This window comes from Mus musculus, chromosome 12 (assembly GCF_000001635.26).
Source record: "Mus musculus strain C57BL/6J chromosome 12, GRCm38.p6 C57BL/6J".
Lineage (NCBI taxonomy): Eukaryota > Metazoa > Chordata > Mammalia > Rodentia > Muridae > Mus > Mus musculus.
This window is the reverse complement of record NC_000078.6, coordinates 21,625,653-21,639,249: the sequence shown is the minus strand read 5'-3', so window position 1 is coordinate 21,639,249 and position 13,597 is coordinate 21,625,653. Positions and strand designations below refer to the sequence as shown.

Sequence of the window (13,597 nt, the reverse complement as noted above, 5' to 3'; positions counted from 1 at the left end):
GGATGCATGGGACAATTTCAATATTTTTGTATTTGTTGAGGCCTGTTTTGTGACCAATTATATGGTCAATTTTGGAGAAGGTACCATGAGGTGCTGAGAAGAAGGTATATCCTTTTGTTTTGGGATAAAATGTTCTGTAGATATCTGTTAAGTCCATTTGTTTCATCACTTCTGTTAGTTTCTGTTTCCATGATCTGTCCATTGGTGAAAGTGGTCTGTTGAAGTCTCCCACTATTATTCTGTGAGGTGCAATGTGTGCTTTGAGCTTTACCTTTGGAGGAGTTTACCTTTGATGAGTATGAAGTGCCCCTCCTTGTCTTTTTTGATTATTTTGGGATGGAAGTCGATTTTGTTAGATATTAGAATGGCTACTCCAGCTTGTTTCTTCATGCCATTTGCTTGGAAAATTGTTTTCCAGCCTTTCATTCTGAGGTAGTGTCTATCTTTTTCTCTGAGATGAGTTTCCTGTAAGCAGCAAAATGTTGGGTCTTGTTTGTGTAGCCTGTTTGTAAGTCTATGTCTTTTTATTGGGGAGTTGAGTCCATTGATATTAAGAGATATTAAGGAAAGGTAATTGTTGCTTCCTATTATTTTCGTTGTTAAAGTTGGCATTCTGTTCTTGTGGCTGTCTTCTTTTAGCTTTGTTGAGGGATTACCTTCTTGTTTTTTCTAGGGCATGGTTCCTGTCCTTGTATTGGTTTTTTTCTGTTATTATCCTTTGAAGGGCTGGATTCGTGGAGAGATAATGGGTGAATTTGGTTTTGTCATGGAATACTTTGGTTTCTCCATCTACGGTAATTGAGAGTTTGGCTGGGTATAGTAGCCTGGGCTGGAATTTGTGTTCTCTTAGTGTCTGTATAACATCTGTCCAGGCTCTTCTGGCTTTCAAAGTCTCTGGTGAAAAATCTGGTGTAATTCTGATAGGCTTGCCTTTATATGTTACTTGACCTTTTTCCCTTACTGCTTTTAGTATTCTATCTTTATTTAGTGCATTTGTTGTTCTGATTATTATGTGTCGGAAGGAATTTCTTTTCTGGTCCAGAGTATTTGGAGTTCTGTAGGCTTCTTGTATGTTCATGGGCATCTCTTTCTTTAGATTTGGGAAGTTTTCTTCAATAATCTTGTTGAAGATGTTTGCTGGACCTTTGAGTTGAAAATCTTCATTCTCATCCACCCCTATTATCCGTAGGTTTGGTCTTCTCATTGTGTCCTGGATTTCCTGGATATTTTGAGTTAGGATCTTTTTGCATTTTCCATTTTCTTTGATTGTTGTGCCGATGTTCTCTATGGAATCTTCTGCACCTGAGATTCTCTCTTCCATCTCTTGTATTCTGTTGCTGATGCTCGCATCTATGGTTCCAGATTTCTTTCCTAGGGTTTCTATCTCCAGTGTTGCCTCACTTTGGGTTTTCTTTATTGTGTCTACTTCCCTTTTTAGGTCTTGGATGGTTTTATTCAATTCCATTACCTGTTTGGTTGTGTTTTCCTGCAATTCTTTAAGGGATTTTTGTGTTTCCTCTTTAATGTCTTCTACCTGTTTGTTTATGTTTTCCTGCAATTCTTTAAGGGATTTTTGTGTTTCCTCTTTAATGTCTTCTACTTGTTTAGCAGTGTTCTCCTGTATTTCTTTAAGTGAGTTATTTAAGTCCTTCTTGATGTCCTCTACCATCATCATGAGATATGCTTTTAAATCCAGGTCTAGCTTTTCAGGTGTGTTGGGGTGCCCTGGACTGGGCGAAGTGGGAGTGCTGGGTTCTGATGATGGTGAGTGGTCCTGGTTTCTGTTAGTAAGATTCTTACGTTTACCTTTCGCCATCTGGTAATCTCTGGAGTTAGTTGTTATAGTTGTCTCTGTTTAGAGATTGTTCCTCTGGTGATTTTGTTACCCTCTATCAGCAGACCAGGGAGACTAGCTCTCTTCCCTGAGTTTCAGTGGTCAGAGCAGTCTCTGCAGGCAAGGTCTTCTCTTTCAGGGAGGTGCACAGTTATCTGGTGTTTGGACCTCCTCCTGGCTGAAGATGAAGGCCCAAAACAGGATCTTTCCCAGAAGCTGTGTTGCTTTGGCCTGTCACAGAAGCCATTGTTTCAGTAGTCCACACTCTCACCTGTGTAGACTACTTTCCGCGGAGTCCCAGAACCAAGGTGGCCCCCACGGAACTTGAGGCAGAAGCCTCTTGGGCCGGGTGGACACCTGTGCTCTGACCAGGAAGGTGGCTGGTTGTCTGGAGCCGAAAATGGCGCCGCCTCAGAGGCTCTGTGGCTCTCGCATGTCCCAGAAGCTGCTGGCCTCTGTGTTCCACACTCTCACCTGCAGACTGCCCGCCATGCAGTCCTGGAACCTTTACTGGAGTTTTAGAAAAGGGTCAATCCTACCCTCTCTTCCTCCTTATCTCATACTGCTTATGCCATTGGTCCCAGGTGCTTAAGATGGCCAGACACATTCCTATTGTCACCACCCTTTCTTTAAATGACATTGCATGCAGGAGCAGATCTTCAAGCCATTGCTCCTCAGAACCAGGTCCTGAGGATCAGACCCTTCCTTTTCCCTTTTCTACATCCCATGAACCCCCAGCACCTCAGGGGTTGCCCTGAAACATGGATTGAAGGTTCCCGGGTCATCTCCATCCTCCTGATGCTTACGCCTTGTTCTTTGCATCCACAGAGGGTCACTTGGGATCTGCTTGGATGTGAGCTATGTCAAAGTTCTTCCTGCCTCCAAATTAGTATTAGTATATCCTGAGAACAAGGCCATCTGTGTGTGTGTGTGTGTGTGTGTGTGTGTGTGTGTGTGTGTGTACTATAACCACAACAGCAAGAATGTCCAAAACCAATGCAAAGCATGAATTCTAATTAGCATCCTGTTACCAGGGAGGAAGCAAAGGCTGGGCAGAGGCACAGCCTGTGTTCTGGAACTCCTACTTCTGAAATATTTGGTAAGGAGCAGATCTTCAAGCCATTGGGAAGGGAATGAGAAATAAGGGAAACGAAGCCTCTCCTCCAACAACTCCAAGGCTGTTTGCACTGCAGCCTCCTCCCAGCAGATATCTGCAGAGCAGGTACAAGGAGTTTGGCATTTCAGTAGCATCTGTTAGATGATAAATCACAGACACAGCAGTATGTGTGTTCAATGAGGTGAGTGAATGCTGCGTGCGTGCGTGAGCTGGAAACCAAGGGTCTGTGGCAAGGCTGTGGGGTGCAGGGCTGTTGATCATGAAGAGGAGCCATAAGCACAGGGCTAGCTATGGTGTCAATGCAGCTGTTTCCACATTGCCCTCTCTGGGACTGTCATACCAGCACAATCCCATTCCCGGGTATACTGGAGTCAGGTCCTGGCTGACTTAGGAGAGGTTCTGCAGCTCTCTGATGGTCAGTTCTCTGGTTAGCAAGATGTATCTGATGGGTGACATTTCTAAGTGAACTCCAGGCCAGAGATACGTTGTAAGTTTCCCTGTGTGAATGGTTCAGTGGTGAGGGCCTTGTAGCTACATGGCTTCACCAGGTCTAGGTCTTTTCTCTCCAATACTAATATTTGAGCAGGGGACACCACACCTCCCATCTTGGTCCAACCTGACTTCTCTACCTTTTACCTGCTACCACCCCAAACTATGCCCTCTTTTCTGGGGTCTTCTGTTCACATTGTTTCACAGTTTTGTCTCCAGCCTGAGGGCCTCCCGAGGGCCTGCCTCTGACAGTAACATCCAGTAGTCACCTCCTGGCTCAGCTCATTGTCCCTTCTAGGTACTCCAGTTCCCTTCTCCCTCCCATGCCCTCCTTTTCCCTCTCCCTCATTTCTTTCTTCCTTCCCTCCTTCTTTCCTTCCTTCCTCCTCCCCTCCTTCCTCCCTTCCTTCTCCATCAGTATTCCTGGATTATCCCCAGACATCTCTTTTTGCACCTCTTGTCCTGATCCACTAAGGGATTCTTTGGATCAAACATCCCCAGGTGTACCACCCTCCCACTGTTGGCTGCCCTATTCTTACCTACACCTCCGTGTTCCCAGGGTGGCTTCAACTTTACATGTGTTTTGTTAATTGATTTTCCAAAATGAATTACCTACAATAAAACCAGGGCATTTTTATCCCTTCCCAAAGAGTCATGATGTGGTCTTACTCTATGTTGGGGTGTGAATTAGAGCCTTGGGTAGTGGGCTCCATGGAGAGCAGTTCATCTGTATGCTTTTCCTAGGCCTGTAGTGACCCCTCAGCCACCAGCAGTCGCATTTGTCCTCTTAGGGCAGACTCTCTGTGGCTGGAGAAGTTGGTACTGTGTGCTCCTGTTCAGAGCTGGATGTAGCTAGCTTCTGGGGGTACTTCCAGCCAGAACTGGCCACCCTGTCAAGCTCAATGTCCAGTGAGCAAGGGAGAGGTTGGCTGACTTTAGGTTGAAGCCCAGGCTGTAGGTGATAAGTAAAGAGGACACTAAACCGTGGTAGAAGCAAGGCTGTGAGATAGGAAGTGCATGTAGCAAGAAAAGATACTCATCTGGCAGTAAGCCATCACCAGGGGAGTCAAGATAGCCTGGTCCCCTCTATGCATGTCCTCCAGGACCCTAGTCTGGGTTTCGGTTGTTTTTTGTTTTCAAGACAGGGTCCTTTCTCTGTAATCCAGGCTGGCATGGAGCTCAAAAGTTATCTGGCTGCCTCTGCCTTCTGACTGCTGGGATTAGAACTGTGTGCCAGCGTCAAGGCTCTGTCTCTATTTCTTGTTCCTGAAGCCCCTCCCAGACAGGCCTTAGCTTATAGTGTTCTATCAACTCAGAGGTTCTTAGACATGCCACCAGTCAAGAGATAGATGCTGGGCAACTATGATTTGGGTATTCCTCTTCTTTGAGTAGAAAATGAAATCTAAGGGGAATGGGATCCTGGAGAGAGGGCTCTTGCTGTTCTTGCAGAGGACCCCAGTTCAGTCCTGTTCCCTACACCCACATGGTGGCTCTAAACTTCTGTAACTCCAGTTCCAGGGATCCGACATACTACTCAGGCCTCTGCAGGTACCAGGCAACCTCAGAATGTATTATATAACAAGAAAATCATTTGTAACATACTATATAGATAAATATTCTTAAAGCTTTGAAAGAGAAAAAAGTAAAAGAATACATGTACACATTTTGACATCTTAAAACTGCAAATGACGTTTAATCACAGCACTAGGGAGGCAGAGTCAGGGCATTACTGAGTTTGAGACCAGCCTGGTCTACAAAGTGAGTTTCAGGACAGCCAGGGCTATACCGATAAACCCTGTCTCGAAAAACAAAAAACCAAAGAAACGAAACAAAAAAACCTGCAAAAGAGCCAGGCTTTGTGGCTCACACCTGTGACTGCTAGACAGGGGAGGCAGGAAGGTAAGGGTGCAGGTTGTCCTCAGCTACGTAGTAAGTTTGAAGTCAGGGTGAGCTACTGTGGGGAGAAGATGTGGCAGCAGTCCCAAGATGGCACCCGGGACTGCAGCCAAGTCTTATGACTTGCCCCTGACTTCCTCATATACCTGAAAATAAGGTGCGACCATTGTGAGAACTGCGCAAGCGCACCGTGATGCAAGACCAGACCATATGACGAGTGATGATTCTGGCCAATGGACTGCTGTTATATGGACTGGGCTGATGGGTTGTGGATGAGGGGTTATATAAGGGATTGTGATTGGGTGCAGAGAGATACACAAGAGACTATTCCTGGAGAGAGATTCATGCATGCATATTGAAAGGTTCCTGAATAAACTGCTTTGAGAAGAACGTATTGTCATCGCTCCTTTCTGCTGGTCGGAATCGGAAGTTACAAATGGTGGCCCATATGGGGACATTCAGAACTCATCCCAGTCAGGGCAGCTAGCTGGAAAGGTTCCCGGGTAAGTGGGACAATTTAAGTTCTTGGATTGAGACTATAAGTTTCCCAGTTTTGGTACAAGTTAAAGTTCCCGTTTTTGGGACATGTTAAGGTTCCCGGTTTTGGGACAAGTTGCACCAACCACCACGGGGAATTCAACCTCAGGTCAAACAGTTAGCCAAGCCCTTAAGGACTTGCTGAAAGTGAAAGGAATCAGGCTGAAAAAGGAGACCCTGGAGAACTTTTTAAAAGTAGTGGATCAGGTCACTCCTTGGTTCTCCATATCAGGACTTCTTACGGGGCTCAGGTGGGAGAAGTTAGGGAAGGACTTGAAGTTTGCAGAAGAACAGGGAGTTCTCGCTAAAGGGGTGCTGCCAGTGTGGAAGCTAATACAGGGTTGTATCGAGGATAAGGAAAGATGTGGAGCAGAACTCCAAAAGGACAATGAGGCACTGAATCAGGTGCGAGAGGCGCGATCCCAAAAGTCAGAGGCAGAAGGAAGTTCTAGTGATGGGGATATGTCTGAGGACAATCTGGAGAGCATAGCCGACAGTCTAGAGAAAGTGAAAATGAAGGTAGAACCTTCAGGGCCAGGGCCACCATGGGCGCCTCCGTAAGCCCCTGAAAGAGGATCCGGGCATAGTCTGCATTCAGAAACCTGGAGGGAACTGGGAGCCCAGTGCTTTCCTGTATTTCAGGATGCACAGGGAGGTCATTATCATGAGCTGCTTGATTGGAAGATTGTTCAAAGTATAGAGGAAGGGGTTCGTACTTACCGTGTCAGTGCTGCTTTTGTAAGAGTGCAATTAGAGAACCTGCACCACTACTGCATGACTCCAAGCAATTGGCAGAATCTGGCTCGCGCCTACTTGTCACCAGGCCAATATTTAGACTGAAAGGCATTTTTTCATTGAGGTTTCTGCCTAGCAAGCAGCCAGCCTGGGATCAAGACATGCTGATGGACAAGGGAGATTTGTAGTAGCTCAAACTCATTATCCCATCCAAGTGTACGTCTTGACTGGTTGTTGGAAGGGCACTGACCCAGTGTTGGTTTGGGAGAGAGGGTCTGTTTGTGTGTTTCCCCAGGATCACCGACAACTGCTGTGGATCCCAGAGCAGCTGACCAGAGCAATTCAGGGCAAGCAGAGCGATGAGGACGTGGATATTCCTGTGGCTGGGAATGCTCCCGCTAGTGAGAACTGAAGAGCTACATTGGGGAATTATGTCTGTGTTCCTGAAAACCATGCCGTTGATGCATTCGGCACAAGTGTTTCCTCAATTCTTTACATCTAATGCTTTACTAAAATTGCCTTTTTTTATCATGGGATTGAGAGATAGCTCCAGTGCAGGAATCTATGCTGCTTCAGCTAAGGGGATTGTTGTGTTTTCAGATGATTCAAAATATTTCACAGATGAGTGATTGTGTTCAGCTGTATCTACTAAAGCTAATGCTGCCTGGATTCGAGGGTTGTGACCTGCCAGTATATCCAAGGGCAATAGCACTATACCCTCCTAACCTAGATGGGACCCTTTTTTGAAGGAGTGTTCGTAATTCCCTTCCACCTTGGACCGGCTGTCAATCTAGAAAGGTACCTTGGGCAGTGAAGAATTATTTTTCATTTTCCCCTAATATAGGTACAGTCCATAATAGTTCCTTTTCAGGGTATAATTGGACATATGAAAATCCAGCTCAAGTAGGAGCTAGTAATCCTTTTAATGTATGGTTGTTAGGTGGGGTGAATGGTAGTTGCACTGATCTTTCCCCCTTAAGCATGGTGGCAGGAGGGGCCTAGGGCAATGCAAGATTTTATTGGAATGGTTCTAATGTGTTTAAAACTTCTGTATTTCAATTTGCTGGAGGGAGGAATGCTTCTTTTCAGGCTATGCCTGTTTGTATGTGCCCTCCTTTTGTGTTTATCGTTTATAATGGTAGGTATGAGAATAATGTTGTTAATTGTAGTAGTGTTATTTGTTATTATAGTATGTTCTGGAATGCATCTGAATATCATTTAGCTGTTGTGACTAGGATGCCTCGCTTTGTACCTTGGCCCTTTCAGGCTCCTTCTGCTATGACTTTGTTTAGACCTAAGAGCGATTTTTGGCATTGCTGCAGCCATTGTCACTGCTGTAGCAATCTCTGCCCCCGCAGCCACCTGTGCGGCCATATCCCTTACAAACTGCCGCGTCTGTGAATAATTTAACCGTTGATGTTGCAGAAGCTTTGGATTGCTGACCGCTGTCTCCTGCTTGAAAGAGTGAGCCGGAATTTATGGACTTGCCCTGTGTCTGATATTAATCAGCATCCTGGCCTTCTGGTGCATTTGCTGCATGCAGAGTCGTGAGCACGGAGCCCAAGCCTTGATGATACAGGCTTTTGCGGCAGTGAAAACAGGACAATCTCCTCATGTGTGGCTTGGCATGCTAGAGAAGTAGTCAGTGACGGGTAAGATGCCCTGGGCGTGTCACCAACCTAAGATAGGGATCAAACCAATGCAGTTTGTCTCCCGATGATGGGTAAGGGGTATTGCCGCAGGGTGCAACCTAAGACAGACATTCTGTCTGCCAATAAGTACAGAAGGGGGAGATGTGGGGAGTGGGTGTGGCAGCAGTCCCAAGATGGTGCTCGGGACTGCAGCCAAATCTTATGACTTGCACCCGACTTCCTCATACACCTGAAAAAAAGCCACGACCATTGTGAGAACTGCACAGGTGCACCATGATGCAAGATCGGACAGTTTTGAAGTAGCAACGAAAATGACTTTATAGCTGGGGGTTCACCACAACATGAGGAACTGTATTAAGGGGTTGCAGCTTTAGGATGGCTGAGAACCACTGCTGTATTGGATGGCACTGGACATACAGAGGATATTGCTTAGCCAGCATGGTGGTAGGGTGTGATAGGAAACCAGACTTAGGGTTTCAGGTATCCACCGCTCACCTTGTGTCTTGGCCTTGCAGGTTTAGTCTCCACTGCCAGCTGCCATGGGCAAGCAGAACAGCAAGCCGGGTCCTGAGGTGCTGCAGGACCTGCGGAAACACAGGGAGTTCACCAACCATGAGCTTCAGGAGTGGTACAAGGGCTTCCTCAATGACTGTCCCACTGGCCACCTGACTGTGGACAATTTCAATTTCTAGGCCAACTTCTTCCCCTACAGAGATGCCTCCAAGTTGGCTGAACATGTCTTCCACACCTTTGACACCAACAGCGACAGCACCATCGACTTCTGAGTGTTCATCATTGCTCTGAGCATGACCTCTCGGGACAATTGGAACAGAAGATGAAGTGGGCCTTCAGCATATAGGACCTAGACAGCAATGGCTATATCAGCTGCAGTGAAATGCTGGAGATAGTGCAGGTACCTGCACTTGACAGGGCCTTAAGCATGGGGAGTGCAGGGATCCAGGACCCCCATCCCCGACCCCATACACCAGGTCATTCCTCTGCCCACTTGCTACCTGGTGTACTAAAGGACTGCCTGCCTTTGCAGAGAGTAATGATAAAAGCCAAGCATATATCGATTGCTTGCAGGACTTCAGGCCCCAGCTGAGCTCATCCATCAGGTTTATTCACACAATTCTATAAAACGGGTCTTTTTTTTTTTTAACCTCTAATGAGATCTGAGGCTCAGATAGGTGATTAAGAATTGTAAAAGCAAGAACTGGGAAAATGGGTCAGTGGGGAAGAACACTTGATACCCAACATGAGGACCTGAGTTCTGATCCCAACACCCTTGGAAAAGCCAGGAGTGCTTGAGGATGCCCGAATCCCTAGAACTAGGGGACAAGTGAGTCCCAGAAGCTTGCTGAGCAGGCAGCCTAGCTACAATGGTAAGCCCCGGCTGGGTTCAGTGATAGAGAAAAGGTTATACTGTGAACACCGGTATTCCTGTTTGGCCTTTGCACGGGTGGGTGTTCATCTGCACACACATGTATAACATGCACACACATTAGCTGTCTATAGGGCTTCCGATAGAAATCAAAACGACACAGTAAAGGATGAGTCAGCAGTCAGTTCTTCACAGGAGCGATGCTTATGTGCACCCTGCATCCTTCCTGCTCCATGCTCTAAACCATCACTGTATTTGGTCCAGTGAGCTGACTCTGTGGGTAAAGGTGCTTACTACCAAGCCTGGCAGCCTGGGTTCAATCCCTAAGACCCACATGGTAGGAAAAGAGAACCAGATTCCACAAGTTATCCTCTGAATTCCTCGTGAGATCATCTGTCTCAAATAAATAATTACATACATCCATAAAATAAGTATAGTAGTTTTATACAGTGCCTAAGACAATGGCTATAGATGATAATAATTTGTATTATTTGGGAAATAACAAGAAACTGTCTGTGTACCTCCAGTTTCATTTTCTAGACTATTTCCCACCTGTAGTTTGTTGAATCTGCAGATTCAGTACCCATGTGTGAGCAGGGCTCAATGTATTTCCCTTTTTATCTTCCCTCCAGGATTTCCCAGCTCCCCACCAAAGAACCTCCTTTTAGACAGACGCTTTGCCTCACAACCTCCCCTCTACTCCGAACCAAGGAGCCCTCCATCCTTCCACACCCCAGCTGTATCCTGTGCTCTTGAATGTCACTTAAACTTTCCTGGCTCCCTTTGCCCAGCACCTTCTCTGTGAAACTTGTTCTGATGAGAGAAGGGTCCTGATTCTGTCCTGTCCATTCTCCTTGGTTAGCTGAGCGAGGACCATAACCCACCTTCCATCCTCCAGAGCACACTCACAGATGCCCCTTTGTAGGCCATCTACAAGATGCTATCCTCTGTGATGAAGATGCCCAAGGACGAGTCCATGCCCGAGAAGCGAACAGACAAGATCTTCAGACAGATGGACACAAACAATGATGGTAGGAAACATGCAGGAGTGAGCAGGTGTCGAGGGAGGAGGGGATTGGGAGAGGGGGTGGGGATGGGAAGAGGGGAGTAGATGAGCCCGTGAAACTGTTGATGGCACAGAGGTGTTTGGGATACACCCTCTGCCCTATGCAGGCCTGCCCTTTTCCAGCCCACTTGATTCAGTTCTGATTGAGGGAGGGAGACTAGAATTCAGGGTCAGGTACACCTAGCCTGCATCCTGCACCCTTCCTAGGGCTCTGTAACCATAGGTATGTCAGTAGACCCTCTGAGCTGTAGGCTTCATCCCTGTTGTCTGAGTTAGGGTTTCCATTGCTGTGATGACACACCATGGCCACAAGCAACTTGGGGAGGAAAGGGTTTATTCACTCACAGTTTCCATATAACTGTTCATTATTAAAAGCAGTGAAAGCAGGACTCAAACAGGGCAGGAACCTGAAGGCAGGAGCTGATATAGAGAAATGGTTGCTAATTACTGGCTTGCTCCCCATGGCTTGCTCAGCCTTCTTTCTTATAGAATTCAGGGTCACTAGCCCGGGGTTGTACCACCTACAATGGGCTGGGCTCTTCTCCATCAATCACTAGTTAAGAAAATACCCTCTGGTCAGACATGGTGGCTCATGTCTTTAATCGGAGCTCATAGGAGACAAGAGGCTCTCTGTGACTTCAAGGCTAACCTTGTCTAAAAAATGAGTTTTGGACAGCCAGGACTGTTACACAGAGAAACCCTGTTTCAATAAAACAAAACAAAACAAAACAAAACAAAACAAAACAGGGAAAAGGAGGGAAAGAGAGAGGGAGGTAGAAAGACAGGGAGAGAGAGAGAGAAAGAGAGAGAGAGAACACCCTACAGATTTTCCTGCAGACATTTTATACAGAAATTTTCACAACTGAGGCTCCCTCTTTCCTGATAACTATAACTTGTATCAAGCTGACATAAAATTAGCTAGCACACATGTTGACAGAAACAGTGGTCTTAATATTTCCACAAGTATATATGGGGAGGGGAGGAAGGTCATACTGGTGGCTGAGAGGTGAGACACTGAATCAAGGGGTGTTGAGTCTTGAGATTCTGAGAGGCCATCCAGGCCATCATCCTGGGATGTGAGGCACCCCGGATACTCATGGGGCTCATCAAACAGAAACCACTGAGCCTCATCGTACCTAGGACTCTGAGATCCTACCACAGCTGCAAAAAGGCAGGTCTCAGGAGGAGGTGAGGTGGTGAGAGGTCCTGCTGTGCCTTGGCTGAGTTTCTCACAGGACCTCAGCAAGGGTGAGGTAGCTGCATGGTGAGTTGATTCTGCCAGTCTATGGCTTTGTAGAGCCAAGACTGGTTGGGTTTTGTTCCAACAGGAAATGCAGCATTAAGGCATGAAAAGCTCCCCGGGTTGTACTGAGATTGAATGTAAGCTAATGCACAGGAAAGAGCAGTGAACAGCCTCCAGTGCTCTGTGCAGGTGAGCTGAGGACCGGGCTCAGCGGGACTCAAGGCTCCCGTGGAACTGTAGACAGCAAAAGCTTTCCAGGCAGCAAGGAAATGCTTTTCAAAACATGTCCGCACACAAAGCAATGCAGCCTCTTGCCTGGTGCTGCCTTTCAGCCATTTTCTAAAGTGTTCTTTACTCTCTTGTGTACTCTGACACGGAGGCTTGTGTTCCAACAGACCATACTGAGGCTTGCCCACTTCCCAGGTTTGGCTTTCTTCTCTGTGAAATGGGGATAAGCCCACTTGTGTGGGTGTGAGTCTAAAGTAGCACTGTGTTGGTGGCACACCTAACACGGAGGGCCATTGTTTCTGATTGTCAAAGTCAGGAACTTCACCAGTTTCAAAATGGAGACCGTGTCCCCACTGTGCACTTGTCCAATTGTTTGTTTCTCACAATGGAGGCCACTGAGTGCATACTCTGCCCTGTAAGCCAGGGGCCACTTGCTAGCACTCAAGAGATGAGAAGTCTGGGCTGCCAGAGAAACTGGTACAGAATAGGACAAGTTAGGACAGCAAAGGTGGATAGTTCTCAACACCCGAAGCTGACAAGAGTTAACACTAAGGGGCGCTGTGATAGGTTTAACTGTCAACTTGACTCAGTTTAGAATCACCTCAGAAGTCTTTTTTTTATTATTTTAATTTTTATTTTATTTTAGATTTAGTATTTATTTTCTACATGAGCGTTTAGCTGAATGTATGTTTGTGTAATATGATAGAGGCCAGAAAAGTGCACTGGGTCGCCCTGGAACTGGAGTTACAAATGATTGGGAACCGCCCTATGGATGCTGGGAACTTTATCCAGGACCCTCTGCAAAAGCAGCAACTGCTCTTAACTGCTGAGCCATCTCACCAGCCATAAAGGAGAGTCTCTTTTTTTTTGCTTGTTGGTTTGTTTTTTTAGAGATAAGGTTTCTCTGTGTAGCACTGGCTGTCCTGGAACTTGCTGTTTAGACCATGTTGGCGTCAAACTCAGAGATCCACCAGTCTGCCTCCTGAGTACTGGGATTAAAGATGTGTGCCACCACTGCTCAGCTCAGAAGAATCTTACTGAAGAATTATCTAGATCAGTGGTTCTCAACCTATGGGTTCCAGCCCCTTTGGGGGATCAAATGAACTTTTCCCAGAGGTGACATAAGATCAACAGAAAACATAAATTTTCATATTCAGATTCATAACAATAGTGTAATCACAGTTATGAAGTAGCAGTGAAAATAATCTTTTGGTTGAGGGTCACTACAAAACAAGGAACTGTATTAAAGGGTCACAGCATTAGGAAGGCTGAGAACCACTCATCTAGATCATGGCAGTCTATGAGCATGCCTGTTGGGGGGTTGTGTTGTTGGTTAATTGATGTGGGAAACCCCATTACTATTCTCTAGACAGGGGGCCTGAACAGTGTAATAAAGGGAAAAGAAGAGTATCAGAA

At 46.3% G+C, this 13,597-nt stretch overlaps 1 pseudogene; it reads left to right on the top strand.

Annotated features, from left to right (window-relative positions):
• The window catches only part of Gm4036, a 137,464-nt pseudogene that overhangs the window by 121,956 nt on the left and 1,911 nt on the right, over window positions 1-13,597 (top strand).